This window comes from Citrus clementina, unplaced genomic scaffold, assembly GCF_000493195.1.
Source record: "Citrus clementina cultivar Clemenules unplaced genomic scaffold, Citrus_clementina_v1.0 scaffold_8, whole genome shotgun sequence".
In the NCBI taxonomy this organism is placed as follows: Eukaryota; Viridiplantae; Streptophyta; class Magnoliopsida; order Sapindales; family Rutaceae; genus Citrus; species Citrus x clementina.
This window is the reverse complement of record NW_006262022.1, coordinates 15,670,606-15,687,577: the sequence shown is the minus strand read 5'-3', so window position 1 is coordinate 15,687,577 and position 16,972 is coordinate 15,670,606. Positions and strand designations below refer to the sequence as shown.

At 36.9% G+C, this 16,972-nt stretch overlaps 2 non-coding genes across 2 annotated transcripts; both read left to right on the top strand.

The window, feature by feature from the left end:
* Positions 1 to 4,344: 4,344 nt before the first annotated feature.
* On the top strand, positions 4,345 to 4,448 carry LOC112096504. The gene has a single exon (XR_002904407.1). It is a non-coding gene; the product is annotated as a small nucleolar RNA R71 (small nucleolar RNA).
* Positions 4,449 to 13,899: 9,451 nt separating this feature from the next.
* LOC112096613 lies at positions 13,900 to 14,006 on the top strand. Its single transcript, XR_002904511.1, has one exon. It is a non-coding gene; the product is annotated as a small nucleolar RNA R71 (small nucleolar RNA).
* The last annotated feature ends 2,966 nt before the right edge of the window (positions 14,007 to 16,972 follow it).

Sequence of the window (16,972 nt, the reverse complement as noted above, 5' to 3'; positions counted from 1 at the left end):
TACACTAGCCTGTAGGGGGACATCCCAATCGGGGTCTTGAAAGCCGTTCTATATGCCCATAATGCATCATCAAGTCTTAATGACCAATCTTTTCTGTCTGGCCTCACCGTCTTTTCTAATATGTGCTTTATTTCTCGATTGGAGATCTCAACTTGGCCACTGGTTTGCGGATGATACGGGGTTGCCACTTTGTGTGTGATTGAATACTTTGTCAAAAGTGCTTTGAATGCTTTGTTACAAAAGTGGGCACCACCATCACTGATTATTGCTCGAGGGAATCCAAAGCGTGAGACAATGTTGTTTTTCAAAAATCCTATCACCACCTTGTGATCATTGGTTCTACATGGAATTGCTTCTACCCATTTTGAGACGTAGTCAACACCAACCAATATGCATTGATGGCCAAAAGAAGGGGGAAAGGGTCCCATGAAGTCGATACCCCATACGTCAAAAATCTCAACCACTAAAATTGGATTTAGTGGCATCATGTTCCTTCGTGTAATGCTTCCCATTCGTTGACACCTATCACATGAAGAACAGAAAGTGTAAGCGTCTCGAAATATAGATGGCCAATAGAAACCACATTGTAAAACTTTAGTCGCTGTCTTCTTAGCACTGAAATGGCCTCCACAAGCTTGTTCATGGCAGAATGAAAGGATATTCTGAATTTCACTTTCTCGGACACATCGTCTAACAATTTGGTCTGCACAATACTTGAACAAATACGGGTCATCCCAAAAGAAATTCTTTATCTCTGCAAAGAATTTAGCCTTGTCTTGCTTGGTCCAATGCTCTGGAAGTTTACCTGTAACAAGATAATTAACTATATCAGCATACCAAGGTAATACTTCCACACTCATTAATTGTTCATCTGGAAATGACTCATTTAATATTAATGGCTCTGTAATTGTGTCAAAGTGAAGACGAGAGAGGTGGTCCGCCACAACATTTTCTGTCCCTTTTTTATCTTTGAATTCCAAGTCAAATTCCTGCAAAAGTAACACCCAACGAATTAGTCTGGCTTTTGCATCTTTCTTTGTGAGAAGATATTTAAGAGCAGCATGATCTGTGAATATAATTATTTTACAACCAATGAGATAAGATCGAAATTTTTCTAATGCAAACACTACTGCTAGCATTTCTTTTTCAGTAGTTGAATAGTTCAACTGTGCATCATTTAATGTCATACTAGCATAGTAAATAACATGGGGAATTCGATCAACTCTTTGTCCTAATACTGCTCCTACTGCATAATCAGATGCATCACACATGAGCTCAAATGGTAATTTCCAGTTCGGGGGCTGAATGATGGGTGATGATGTCAACAAATGCTTTAATTTTTCAAACGCAACAAGACATGAATCATCAAAGACAAAAGGTACATCCTTAGCAAGTAAATTGCATAAGGGTCTAGAAACTTTGCTAAAATCTTTAATGAAACGTCTATAGAAACCAGCATGCCCAAGGAAAGATCTTACTTCTCTGACTGTTTTGGGTGGAGGAAGATTAGAAATGAGATCCACCTTGGCTTTGTCAACCTCAATACCTTTACTCGAAATGATGTGACCGAGAACAATACCTTGTTTTACCATAAAATGGCATTTCTCCCAATTTAAGACCAAGTTCTTCTCGATACATCTCTGCAGAACTAGTGTTAGATGATGTAAACATTGATCAAATGAATCACCAAAGACAGAAAAGTCATCCATAAAGACTTCAAGGAATCGTTCCACCATATCAGAAAAAATGCTCAACATGCATCGTTGAAATGTAGCAGGTGCATTACATAATCCAAATGACATTCTCCTATATGCAAATGTGCCAAAAGGGCAAGTGAAAGTAGTTTTCTCTTGATCTTTTGGTGCTATGGGAATCTGATTATATCCTGAGTAACCATCTAGAAAGCAATAAAATTCATGGCCTGCTAATCTATCAAGCATTTGATCAATAAATGGTAAAGGAAAATGGTCTTTACGTGTGACAGAATTCAACTTTCTATAATCAATGCATACACGCCATCCTGTAGTTACTCTAGTGGGTATCAATTCATTATCAGCATTCGTAACTACTGTGACTCCTGACTTTTTGGGGACAACTTGCACAGGACTGACCCATGAACTATCAGAAATTGGATAAATGATACCTGCATCTAATAGCTTAAGGACTTCAGTTCTAACAACTTCTTTCATGTTAGGATTTAACCGACGTTGCATCTCCCTAGTAGTTTTAGCATTTTCATCAAGGTGAATGTAATGCATGCAGTCTACTGGGTTTATACCTTTAATGTCTGCTATGGTCCATCCTAATGCTTCTTTGTGCTCTTTTAAAACATCCAACAACTTACCTTTTTGTTCGTCATTTAGGGATGATGAGATGATTATCGGCAGAGTACTTTCTTCTCCCAAAAACGCATATTCCAAAGTGTTGGGCAATGGTTTGAGCTCGAGTTTCGGTGGTGATTCTGATGATGGAATGAGTTGCTTCTCTGATGGTGCTAGTTGCTCAACTCTTGACTTCCATTTATTAGTGTCCATAGATGGTGTTGAGTCAAGCAGGGCGTTGACCTCATCAACCGATCTGTCAATATCAAAATCAAAACCAAAGTGAGTTAAACATGTTTGTAAAGGATCATCACTAAGGTTTGAAAGAAAAGTGTCATCAACTAATGCTTCGATTAAATCCACATCAACAATTCCATCATCTGCACTGTGAGGTTGTTTGGCAATGTTGAAGATGTTCAGCTCCATAGTCATGTTGCCGAAGGACAACTGCATATTTCCAGTTCTACATTGAATGTGAGCATCCGCAGTTGCCAAGAAAGGTCGGCCTAGAATAATGGGGATGTGCTTCCTTGAATCCTGTATTGGTTGAGTGTCAATTACAATGAAATCAACAGGAAAATAAAACTTGTCTACCTGGATAAGCACGTCCTCCACAATACCACGAGGTATTTTTGTGGACCGATCTGCAAGTTGTAACAACACTGGAGTTGGGTGTAATTCTCCCAGTCCAAGTTTCACAAACACTGAATAAGGTAACAGATTTACACTAGCTCCTAAATTCAACAAAGCATTCTCAATTGTGTGGTTCCCTATACTACATGAGATAGTGGGGGAGCCTGGGTCTTTGCATTTTAAAGAAATTTTATGTTGGAGTATAGAACTAACGCTTTCTGTTAAAAATGCCTTCTTTTGAACATGCATGTTTCTCTTTTTAGTACACAAATCTTTAAGAAACTTGGCATAAGATGGAACTTGCTTTATAGCATCAAGTAAAGGGATGTTAACACTTACCTGTTTGAAGATTTCGAGAATCTCACCTGTAGATTTTCCCTTTTTTCCTTTCGCTAACCTCTGAGGAAATGGAGCTTTGGGAACGTATTCTCGTGGGTTGGCTTATTCTCTCTCCTCCGGTGGTGAGTCCTCAATGTTCACAGGTACAATTTGATTTTCCTTTGTCACCGGCATCTCCACTTTGTTGTCGATTTCTTTTCCTTTTCGCAAGGTCATTACTGCTTTGACCTCTCCATGTTGCTGTGGTGAACTAGTACTTGCTTCATGTACTCCTTTAGGATTAGGCACTGGTTGACTTGGAAATTTACCTTTCTCAACAGTCATTGCCAAGGTCTGAACTGAAGAAGCAAGTTGTCCTACCATCTTCTCGAGGCTTGAAACTGATTAGGCTTGTGAGTTGAAGCCTGCTCTCAACTCATTTCGTAGTCCATCAATGGTGCGGTTCTGTTGCTCAATCGTGGAGTGAGTAAGATTCTTAAGATTCTGGAATGAATCCTCCCATGGTCTGGGCTGAGAGTAATTCTGGTTCTGATTGTATGGTCTAAATGGTGGCTGAGAGGCTTGAGGATTTTGTGGAATTGGTGGAGCTGGAGCTGTTGGTCCATTCTGTTGGAATCCTTGAGACCATGAAAAATTGGGGTGGTCTCTCCATCCAGGGTTATATGTGTTGGAGTATGGGTTGTAATTTGATGGCTTTCTCATTACACTTATGGCATTGGCTTGATCTGAGTATGAGTCATGGTCATGTGGTTCTGTTGATTTAGCAGTCGATAACGATGCTATTTGTCGAGCAAGACCTTCAACCATCTCCTTGACTTCTTTGATTCCCGAAGTTGACTCGCCAATTTGAACCTCATTTACTCCCTTAATTCGTCTAGTATTCCTGAGTGATCGACTCCGTTGTTGGGAATTATCCGCTTGTCGCTGGAAAAATTCCCAAATCTCTGATGCACTTTTTGACATTAGCTCTCCTCCACTTGTTGCCATTAGCCATTCTTGCACATTCGGCAATAATCCCTCCAAAAAGTATTGGCATTGGTGCCATTTCTCGTACCCATGATGTGGACACTTCAAGAGTAGCCCATTGAATCGCTCCCATGTTTCGAAAAATTGCTCGTCATCTTTCTGGGTAAACTCCGAGATTTCCCTGCGAATAGCATTGGTTTTATGCACTGGGAAATATTTATTTAAAAATTTTGTAACCATTTGTTCCCATGATGCAATGCTATTAGCAGGCAATGTATTAAGCCATGAACGAGCTCTATCTTTTAAAGAAAATGGGAATAGTCTAAGTTTAACATCATCATCTGAAAAATTCTCATATTTGAATGTTTGACAAATGGCATGAAAATCATTCAAATGATTATATGGATCCTCATTTTCTAGGCCATAAAATGTAGGGAGACAATTTAACACACTAGGTTTTAATTCAAAACTCCTAGCAGCTACATTTGGGTATCTTATGCATGACGTGCTCAAATTAGCTAAGGGACTAAAATAGTCCTTAAATGGCCTCTCCTGTGGTGCTTGTAAATCCATTTTATTTTTAACGTGTTTGTGTGTGCGAAGTGTTTTTTCTAATTCAAGGTCTATAGGTTCAAGATTAGGTAATAATGACCTACGACCATGCATGCAAATAAATAAAATAAAAATAAAGATGCAAACAAAACAAAAAATAAAGATGGGAACAAAACAAATAAAAATAAAGAAGAGGGAGAAATTACGATACTAACCTTCTTGCGCTATCACAACCTTTCTATAAAAATACACAAAAATAAATACGTGAAAGAAATTAACTAAAAATTAAATTAATAAGATAAACAAAAAAAAAATTACAAAGAAAAATAAATGGAAAATTAAATTACAAAATTTTAAAGAAGAGAAAAAGAAAAGAAATACTAACCTTTAAATGTAGATTCACTTTTTTTTTTAATAATAAAAAAAATACAAGAAAACAAATAAAAGAAATTATTCACAAAAATTAATTCTATGAATTAAAATTACTTACCTCCCCGGCAACGGCGCCAAAAACTTGTTGTGCAAATTTTAATGTACTCGCAAGCGCACGAATCTATTGTAGTATAGATCTATGGTGACGAGTGTCGATCCCACGAGGAGGCGGATTTTAATTGTGTAGAATTAATTTTGTAAATGGGTGATTGGATTTATGGTGGAAATGATTTGGAATATGCTAAAACTTAAATTAAAATGGCGAGGATAAATTCTAAAATTGGTATTGAAATGGCGAGAATAAATTCTAAAATTGGTATTGAAATGGCGAGAATAAATTGACGAGAATTATATTGAAATGACGTACTTGGGTATCTGGATCCGTATCAACATGCATCATGGGCTAAATAATCCGTATTAATGCTAATTAAATCATGAGGGGGGAATCCACACCTCATGAACCACGCTCTAATCAATATGGTGCTAAGGGCTTATCGTGCCAAATAATAATAACCTTATACTAGAGAGCCGGTGTAACCAAGGCGGTACTAGACAAGATTAGTATTATTTGTCGACGAGAAGTCAAAACATCCACAAAAACTAGAGGGGAAGAGAAAGTAAATTTACCAAATTAAGCCCATGACACATGTTGAGACTTCACCTTCAACCCAAGCTTGAAAGAAAATTAGCCACTCATAATTGAACTAGGGGCAAAATGGGAATTTATTAAAATATGAAGAAAATACAAGATGGAGAGGGAATTACAGAAAATGGATCCCAAAAATGGATTCAGAGATCTCAAATTAGGGGGGGGAGGCCCCCTTTTTATAGATACATGGAGTAAATCATGGCCATCGGATTAAAAACAGTTTGGACGCTCAAGATTGCGCCACGTCATCAGTCAACAGTCCACGGTTTGACCACGCGGATGAACAGTAACACGGTTTGACCCGACTTTGAATAGTAACGCGGTTTGACCCGGATGAACAGTAACGCGGTTTGGTTGAAACTAATCCTGTGTGATGCATGCACCGTACGCGAGATTTTTCGTCCACTGATATACTGCCACGTCACCATCAACAGTACATAAGAATTTTAGCCCAACAGGATCGTGACACCTCATCAGTCAATGCCACGTCATCAATCCGTCTATGTGAACAGTGCCGTGAACAGTAACGTATACAGTACTGTGTACGTGAATAGTACCGTACATGTGAATAGTGTCATTTTTCCTTTTATGGTCCTCCTAAGGTTTTCGACCGTCCTGAGTTCAAAAGTGATGTCCGTTTTGCCGTCTGATCTCTCCTTTATTGTGAAATGACTATAATGCCCCTAGAATACATAAATTACTTAATTAAAATAAAACACACGTAATTAAATCATAAGAATGTTAAATACATAAAAGTAAGGGTTGTTAGTAAGACTTGAAATGTAAAATGACGGTTTTCTCCTTTATAAATATGCATTTTCTAACACTCAACAACGTTTTGCCAGATATATGGGAAAACCTTGATCATTAAAGGCTTGAATGGGTAGGTGTTCTTGTTCTGTGTTTACAAAAGTGATCATTGAAGAATAGGTAAAAGATAATCTGGGTGGTTTTGAGGACGAACTGGGTGGTGGTTTGAAGGTAAGACGAACAGTTCCATCTGAATTTTTCTGAAAATGGCTTTCAGAAGTTTGTATAGGTTCAGAATTTTGATGAAATTGTTCATAATTGGATAACCATTCTAAAGGCATGAGTTTGATCAATTCTTGTCGGGGAATTTGCCGTGGTATTTGAATAATGGTTGGGATCTCTTCAGATTCTGTAAGAATCATAAGAGCTTCTAAATTTGCAGTTTGTGGAGTTGGCAAGTCCAAAGCATGATTTTACAGCCTATAAACAAGTTGATGGTGCAGGGTAGCTATTTTAGATGAGGTTATTTGTTCAGCTCCTTGAAGCTGGATCTGAACTTTTAAGGTGGTGGCAAGATTAGAATCAAGAAGTGAAAGATTAAAATTGGGATAAAAGGTAAGCAAAGCACTTCCGGCATGGAGGGTAGTGAGAACTGTGCCAATGATGGCATGCTGATATTGCTTAAACTTGGTGTTAAGTAAAGCAATTCTGGCCGTGATAGGTAAGCCTTTTCTCCCATGAAGAGTGAGGATAAGGTGAACACCTCCAAGGTGAAGATGTGTATAGCCTTCACGTTTCCATGTAGAGATCAATTATGAGGATATCTCAAGAGTGACATATTGTTTAGCTGTAGTAGCTTGCAAAGCACACTGATCAAGTCGGGACGACTGGATGTATTCTTTAGGATGAGGTCGTTTGGTGGAAATTAGGGTTTTGATACTTCTAGTGAAAGAAGGTTTTTTATACAAGTGATATGGATGATAAGAGGTAAAGAAGATTCATTGATTTGAACAGATTCAGGAACATAGGAGCATTCTACAAGATTCTCTATTTTACTGGTTGTTTGCTTAGTACAAGATTTAGGTAAAGAGAGAGTAAAAGAAAGAGTAACTGGAGAAGATGAAGAAGTAGGAGTAGTTGAGGATGATGATGAAGCCATGAGGTTAAGAGGTTCTATTCTTTAATGCTTTGATTCCTAAATCATTGAACTCTTATAATCTATACCAATATCGGTGAATGACGCGTATGGCTTGATACCAACTGGGGTAACGAGAATGACATGGTCACGAGATACCAAAGGTCACGACATACCAGACATTCTGTATCTTAAGATGAACAGGACATGGACAATCGGGATTACACATATGAGAACCAGGAACATCCCATAAGAAATGTCCATCTAATTTATCAGGATAGATGGGATAGCCTTTTGAGGAAAAGCTATGAATGGGAATGTTTTCTTGAGTAGTAGATACTATGGTAATCATGGATGTGTATAAAAAAGAGGTTCTTGAAGCAGTTGGCTCGGATGGTAGCTGAAAGGTCATTTTTACTGTACCACAATCTCTTTTTTCAAAGAAAGCTTCAGAAGTGTGGATTGGCTGGGAATTTTGATGGAATTTCTCATAATTTGAAAGCCATTCCATTGGCATTAATTTGAGAAGCTCATGCTTTGGGATCTGTCTATGGATCTGGACTATTGTGGGAATAGTCTCTGTATTTGCAAGAATCATAAGAGCGTCTGAAGAAGTTTGGGGGCTTGGAAGATCTAGTGCATGATTCTATAACATATACACTAGCTGATGATAGAGAGTAGTCATTTTTGCCATAACGGCTGGTTCAGCTCCTTGAAGTTGGATTTGTACCTTGAAAGCAGTGGGTATGTTTGGGTCTTGTAAAGACAGATTGAAATTTGGGAAGAAGATAAGAAGAGCACTGCCAGCATAAAGAGTGGTCAAAACAGTACCAATTACAGCATATTGGTACTATTTGAATCTTGTATCAAGCAAGGCTAGTCTGACTGTAACAGGAAGACCTTTTCGGCCATGGAGAGTCAAGATGAGGCGTACACCACCAAGATGAAGGTGGGTGTATCCTTCTCTTTGCCATTGTGCTATTAAATCTGTGGGAATTTCAAGCGTAACATATTGTTCCGTTTGTGTGGCTTGAAGAGCACATTGACCAAGACGGGAAGATTGGACATGCTCTTTTGGAGTAGACCTTTTCGTAGAAATCAGAGTTCTGATACTACGAGTAAAAGTGTTTCCACATTTATAGAGTTGATATGGACTGATTAAGGGCATAGAAGATTCATTAACTTGGGCTGAATCTGGGACATACGAATATTCTACTAGATTTTCAATCTTGGAGGTCACATGTTTAGTACAAGTTTTAGGAAGTGAAAGAATAGAAGAAATAGATATAGCATATTGATCAGAGGTAATTTGAGATGAAGTTAAAGTGCTTGAAGTAGATGCCATATTTGTGAAGATGTTTTCTCTGTGTGATTAGAAAGATACTATAAACTCCATATTTACCACCTCAGGTAGGAAAGTGTTGGTGTATAAATACTAATGCTATTGGTGTCAATGTGCAAGTGTACACAACAAGTAATAAAGTGATGAGTATTCAAGATCGTCTCCACAGGGATTGATGTTATTAGACTTGCTACAGCAATCTTAACAGTGCAGATTTTGTGTCTAAATTAAGATAAACAATTGATGAAACTAATTTACTAATTAAAATAAAAACACAGTAAATAAAATGCAACAAAGTAAATTATCACGTCAATCTCAAAGATAAAATCAATGGGAATATAAAGTAGTTGAGTGAATAAACTCTCTTAATGGTCTTGACTATTTTCTAATGGTTGGCTTGGTTGCTGCAGTATTTGCTACAGCACTGGGCAGAATCCTTATTTATCCTCAGCCGTCGCATGTTGGATATCTTATATCTATATGCAACCTAATAGTGATCAGTTGCTTTGCCAACATAAGATATAACATTACACGCATAGGTTCTCTTTACCCTACAAGGTGAATCCTTATGTCTAGTTCATCACTAATCTTAAATCAAGCATGACCCTTTTGGGACTCAAGTAAAACTCAATCTGGGAAACTCAATTTAAGATCAAGTATTGTTCTTATATGTTCCACTAAGATTGGCCCTTTTGCGGCACTCTCCTAACTTGCATTATTAAATGGGTGATCAACCAAAATAATGAATAAAAATAAATACTATCAAAACAAACTGCTACAGTAAACATGTAGCAACACATATATTCAGTCAATAAACTATCAAGATTGTTTATCACTCAACCACAAATAAATTTAGTTCATGGTTTGTAAAAGAAAACTAAAGAACAAACTTTCAGCCATGAAACACATCCCCATAAATAAATAGAAAACGAGAAAGCAAGAGAAGAATAAGAATGATTGAGCTCCCAATTGATTTATGCAAATTCTCCTCTTGTGCAGCCCTTAAATTATGCACACAATTTAAGCACGAATTACTTTAAATTAAGCAAAACTCATTAAGACTAAACAAAAATGAATAATTATGCAAAATGTAACAAAAATGCAATAGAAAAACATCATTTACTCTCTAAGTAATATTGATTTAAGTCTAAAAGTGCCATGATAACTCTCATTTCATAGAGTTATCACACCCCCAAACTTAAACCACTACTTGTCCTCAAGTAATGACAATAACACTAACACTTCAATTATACAATCATGCAACAAATAACTTAGCTTTGTCGTTAAATTTGTAAAGATTCTTCAACCCTCAGATCACACTCTTAATCACGCAAAATAGCCCTAGCAATTTAGTTCTAGACTTAGGCTTCATTCTGTCCAGAATGTGTGTTTGCCACTTTGATCAAGTTCCAGAGGTGCTACAGTATTACACAGACATATAATTCAGAAATAGAACACAAATTTATTCACATATGGGGGAGTAAAATTCATAAATAAACTCAAACTGTGCTACAATAATAATACTTTTTTTTTCAGTTAAACCCTTCAATGCAATATTGAGCTTTCATGTGAATGCCTATCACTTGTAATGACGACACCCAATTACTCATTCAAAGTACATGTGAGAGTTGCTACAGCAACGCATTCAGGATGTTATATTTAGGTCATAACTTTGGACGCCTTTGACTCAAGGCTGAACATGGAGCTCATAAACAGACCAGGTTACTTAGTATCCTAGGTAACGGACCTCTTTATCATCATTTTTTTTTGGCTTTTTTTCCTTTTCTTTTTTCTCTTTTTATTGATTTTAATTGCTGCAGCACTGCTTGTAGCTCGTGTTACCTTTAGACTCAAGTTTGCATATGGGGTGCATACTCAATCCTGGTTACTCAGCAACTTAAACCATTTGAGCACAATTTATTTCATAACAGGCACAGTCCAAGAAAAATTTTCCTCCAAACTTGAGATATTTTCTACTCTTCTTTTTTTGGGTTTTCCTGGCTCTGCTACAGCATTCTCATAAAACTCAACCAAAGTCTAAGTGTCAGGACAGAAGTTCAACATTCATCTATAATTATCTCTACTTGGTTTTCTCATAAATACTGAATAACACTCAATTTATCTTCACTAAGTTTTCAAATCCATACACAAATATTAGATAACAGAGCTTCACACAACACAAGTATAAACACATGCACTCAGAAACACAACCCGCCCAAACTTGAGTGGTGCTATGTCGTCACAAGCACACAAAACAAAACCACATAAACCAGACATGCATACACTAAATAAAAGGACATGCAGAATGAATTAGAAAATTAAAACTAAATGAAAGAAAAGTTTTGCAGCCAGAAGTAAAATAAACTAGCGGTTAGGGATACTGCCCTGTTGCTGGAAGCATTGCTGCAGCACAGGCTGTAAAGGGTCACTTTTTCTTTGATATACTTCTCAAACACTCCTTATCATAAAATCTTATCAATCCATTTGCTCCTGCAAAAGCAAGAAATGCCTCTGTTGTTTGAGAATCTTCTATTATATGTCATGCTGTAAGTGATGCTGCAGCAATTCCCTCCTGCTCTTTTTGCCAACATTTTTTTTTACTTGCTGAAATGTAACATAAAGACATAAAAAAATTAAATGCACACTTAAAATAACAAAAAGAAAAATTAAATAATTTAAAAGCTAAATTCAATGCCATAAAAACTTGAAACAACTTCTATTATTGGGTTGCCTCCCAATTAGCGCTTGATTTTAGGTCTTTCAGCCTGACCTTTCTTGCTTCCTCAACTTGGATCCTTCAAGAACCGATCCCTCTTTAGGCTGTTCACATCAGCTCCTATATAGTGCTTCACTCTCGGCTTATTAACCTTGAATTCTTGTTGGTCTAGAGTGAGTTCCCTTTGCTTGATTTGCTCGTCAATTCTAAAGGGCTGCTTCTTCCCTGACCATGCTATGTTAGCTGCTTCATGATCTTCATCATCAAGTTCTTCAAATGTTACAGCATTGATTTCTTCCTTACTGCAGTAACTATGTAATTTCTCTGCTACAACAAAGTCCACAACACTGATAAAATTACTATCTTCAATCTCATCGGGACTCTTAATGACATCCAGCACATTGAATGCAACTTGCTGATCATTCACCCTCATGGTTAATTCTCCTTTTTTAACATCAATTAAAGTCTTTCCCGTGGCTAAGAAAGGTCTCCCTAGAATGATTGGCACTTCTTTGTCTGCCTCAAAGTCTAGCACAATGAAATCCACTGGAAAAATAAATTAATCCACCTTCACTAACACATCTTCAATATTTCCTTCTGGATATGCATGAGATCTGTCAGCAAGTTGTAAAGTCACTGTTGTTGGTCTACATTCACTAATTCCCAATTGCTTAAACATTGATAAACGCATGAGATTGATGCTAGCCCCCAAATCACAAAGTGCTTTGCCACTGTATTTAGTGCCTATGGAGCAAGGGATTGTGAAGCTTCCTGGATCCTTCATCTTCTGTGGTATCTTACTCTGAAGCATTCGGCTACACTCTTGTGTTAGAGCAACTATCTCAAATTCTCCAAGTCTTCTTTTCTTTATCAAGATATCTTTCAAAAATTTCGCATAATTTGGCATTTGCTCTAGAGCTTCCACAAAATGAATATTGATATGTAGTTGTTTCAGCACTCCCAAGATTTTGCTGAACTGTTTATCTTGTTGCTGCTTCTGAAATCTTTGAGGGAAGGGTGGTGGGTGTCTAAGCTGCTGTGCTGTAGCAGGTTGTGTAGACTGCTTCTCTTTTTCTTTACTCGGTTATGTTGATGTTAATGTTGTAGCTGCCTCACCACCAGGTGCTAGATCATAACTTTCTGCAGATGCTGTAGCAGAACTATGTCGATTTGCATTTTGAAAAGTGAAAAATTGTGACTCTTTCTCTACTTGAATGTCTTTTTTTCCCTTGTTGGACTCAATTCTTCTTTTTGGTACACCAACTGAACTATCAATATCCTTTCCAGATCTCAAGTTAATCACTTTGTAGTGCTCTTTCCCTTTTCTTCTTGGGTCCTCTATGTTGTTGGGTAAACTACCTTGAGGTCTGTTGCTTAATGCTATAGCAAGCTGTCCAATTTGATTTTCTAAGTTTCTCAAAGATGCAGCATGACTTTGGACAACCACTTCATTCTTCACAATATAATCCTTAATCAAAGTTTCAAGGGAGCTAAGTTGATCATTGTTGATGCTTCTTTGCTCTTGATTTTGCTGATAAAATGCAGGTGGTTGAGCAGGTCTGTTCTGTCCACTAGGTGTTGCAGCAGTCTGGTTTTGATAACTCTATGAAAAGTTGAGGTGTTGTCTCCATCCAGAGTTGTAAGTGTTTGAATATGGATTGTCCTGGTTCTGTCTATTGAAGCTGCCCACATAATTGACTAAAATTGGATTCCCAGGACAATTGTCGAATAAATGCCCTTCTCCACAATAAACGCAAGACACATCGCAAAATTTGGTTAACAGTTGCTGGAGCAGTAGTCATAGCCTTTACCATTCTTGTTAATGAAGTTACTTGGGCTAACAATGCTGTCAAGGTATCTACGTTATGAACTCCTGCTGTTCCTTTTGTTGTAGCTTGTCTAGTTGATAGCCACTGATAATTGTTGTTAGCAATCCTCTCCAAAATTTCATAAGCCTCATTGTAAGACTTAGATAATAAAGCCCCATTTGCTGAAGCGTCCACCATTAATCTAGTGCTTAGGTTGAGACCATTATAAAAAGTTTCCAACTATATGCAGCAAGGAATACCATGATGAGGACATTTTCTGAGTAACTCCTTAAATCTCTCCCATGCGTCACACAAGCTCTCATCTTCAAGTTGATGGAAAGATGTGATCTCGTTCCTCAACTTTGTATTCTTGGCTGGTGGGAAGTATTTCATAAAAAATTTGTCAGCCAAATCATTCCATGTAATGATAGAATCTGGTGGTAGAGAATTTAATCATGCTCTTGTTCGATCTCTAAAAGAAAACAGGAAAAGTCTAAGTCTCAATGCTTCCTACGATGCTCCAGTAATCTTGAAAGCATCACTCACTTCCAAAAATAACTTAAGGTGTAGATGAGGATCTTCGGATGGTAAACCATTAAATTGCCCCACTATTTGAAGCATTTGAAACATCACGGGTTTGAGTTCAAAATTGTCAGCTTGAACGTCGGGTCTAACTATTCCCGGATGTATGACTTGAGGAGTCAACACTGCGCAGTCTCGAATGGCTCTGTCTCTATCGTTTGCCATGTGAATAATGTTGTTGTTCCTGGGTTGCCTTTGAACACATTGTCCATTCAGACCTTCATGTACATTGACTGGTTGTATCCCCTCTCTATGGTTCAAGTTTCTCAAATCTTTCAAATCATCCATTGCTACAGCAGCTTGTAATTCCCGATGGTTTATTCTCAATCAAACTGAAAGTCAACAGATTTATATTTGCCCATGCAAGGGTTGCTAGATCACCTGTGTCAACAAAATGAACAAATTAAAATAAAATAAAAAATTAGCACCGTTAAAACCAATTTCACAAATCACAATTAATAATCAATCCCCGGCAACAGTGCCAAAAACTTGTTGGTGTATAAATACTAATGCTATTGGTGTCAATGTGCAAGTTTACAGAACAAGTAATAAAGTGATGAGTATTCAAGATCGCCTCCATAGGGATTGATGTTATTAGACTTGCTAGAGCAATCTTAACAGATTTTGTGTCTAAATTAAGATAAACAATTGATGAAACTAATTTACTAATTAAAATAAAAACACAGTTAATAAAATGCAACAAAGTAAATTATCACGTCAATCTCAAAGATAAAATCAATGGGAATATAAAGTAGTTGAGTGAATAAACTCTCTTAATGGTCTTGACTATTTTCTAATGGTTGGCTCGGTTGCTGCAGTATTTACTACAACACTAGGTAGAATCCTTATTTATCCTCAGCCGTCGCGTGTTGGATATCTTATATCTGTATGCAACCTAACAGTGATCAGTTGTTATGCCAACATAAGATATAACATTACACGCTTAGATTCTCTTTACCCTACAAGGTGAATCCTTATGTCTAGTTCATCACTAATCTTAAATCAATCATGGCCCTTTTGGGACTCAAGTAAAACTCAATCTGGGAAACTCAATTTAAGATCAAGTATTGTTCTTATATGTTCCACTAAGATTGGCCCTTTTGCGGCACTCTCCTAACTTGCATCATTAAATGGGTGATCAACCGAAATAATAAATAAAAATAAATACTATCAAAACAAACTGCTACAGTAAACATGTAGCAACACATATATTCAGTCAATAAACTATCAAGATTGTTTATCACTCAACCACAAATAAATTTAGTTCATGGTTTGTAAAAGAAAAATAAAGAACAAACTTTCAGCCATGAAACACATCCCCATAAATAAATAGAAAACGAGAAAGCAAGAGAAGAATAAGAATGATTGAGCTCCCAATTGATTTATGCAAATTCTCCTCTTGTGCAGCCCTTAATCTCTCTCTTGAATCTTGTTTTTCTTTTGTTTCTTTGTGTTTTTCTCCTTGGGTGACGGCTCTCTCTAATCCTTATGATGTGTGCTTCTTTTATAGTTGAAAATTAGGGTAAACGGAAGCTTAAGACGTGCATAAGTCAGATTAGGAAACCGCAGATCACAATTTTGTAAGTATCCTGCACGGAATTTTCTCTGTCGTTGTTCCAGGATTGCTACAGCAATGGTTGCTACAGTAACGGCTACAGCAACTGCACTGTTTCAGATTTGTTTCAATTCTTCCATAGCCATGTTCTTCCTCCTTTTTGCCAGCCTATTGCATCAACATTCCTTCCATGAATTATAAGCTTATGGAAACCTACAATTATGCACACAATTTAAGCACGAATTACTTTAAATTAAGCAAAACTCATTAAGACTAAACTAAAATGAATATTTATGCAAAATGTAACAAAAATGCAATAGAAAAACATCATTTACTCTCTAAGTAATATTGATTTAAGTCTAAAAGTGCCATGATAACTCTCATTTCATAGAGTTATCACACCCCCAAACTTAAACCATTACTTGTCCTCAAGTAATGACAATAACACTAACACTTCAATCATACAATCATGCAACAAATAACTTAGCTTTGTCGTTAAATTTGTGAAGATTCTTCAACCCTCAGATCACACTCTTCATGCAAAATAGCCATAGCAATTTAGTTCTAGACTTAGGCTTCATTCTGTCCAGAATGTGTGTTTGCCACTTTGATCAAGTTCCAGAGGTGCTACAACATTACACAGACATATAATTCAGAGATAGAACACAAATTTATTCACATATGAGGGAGTAAAATTCATAAATAAACTCAAACTATGCTACAATAATAATACTTTTTTTTTTTAAACCCTTCAATGCAATATTGAGCTTTCATGTGAATGCCTATCACTTGTAATGACGACACCCAATTACTCATTCAAAGTACATGTGAGAGTTGCTACAGAAACGCATTCAGGATGTTATATCTAGGTCATAACTTTGGACGCCTTTGACTCAAGGCTGAACATGGAGCTCATAAACAGACCAGGTTACTTAGTATCCTAGGTAACGGACCTCTTTATCATCATTTTTTTTGGCTTTTTTTCTTTTTCTTTTTTCTCTTTTTATTGATTTTAATTGCTGCAGCACTGCTCGTAGCTCGTGTTACCTTTAGACTCAAGTTTGCATATGGGGTGCATACTCAATCCTGGTTACTCAGCAACTTAAACAATTTGAGCAGAATTTATTTCATAACAGGCACAGTCCAAGAAAAATTTTCCTCCAAACTTGAGATATTTTCTACTCTTTTTTTT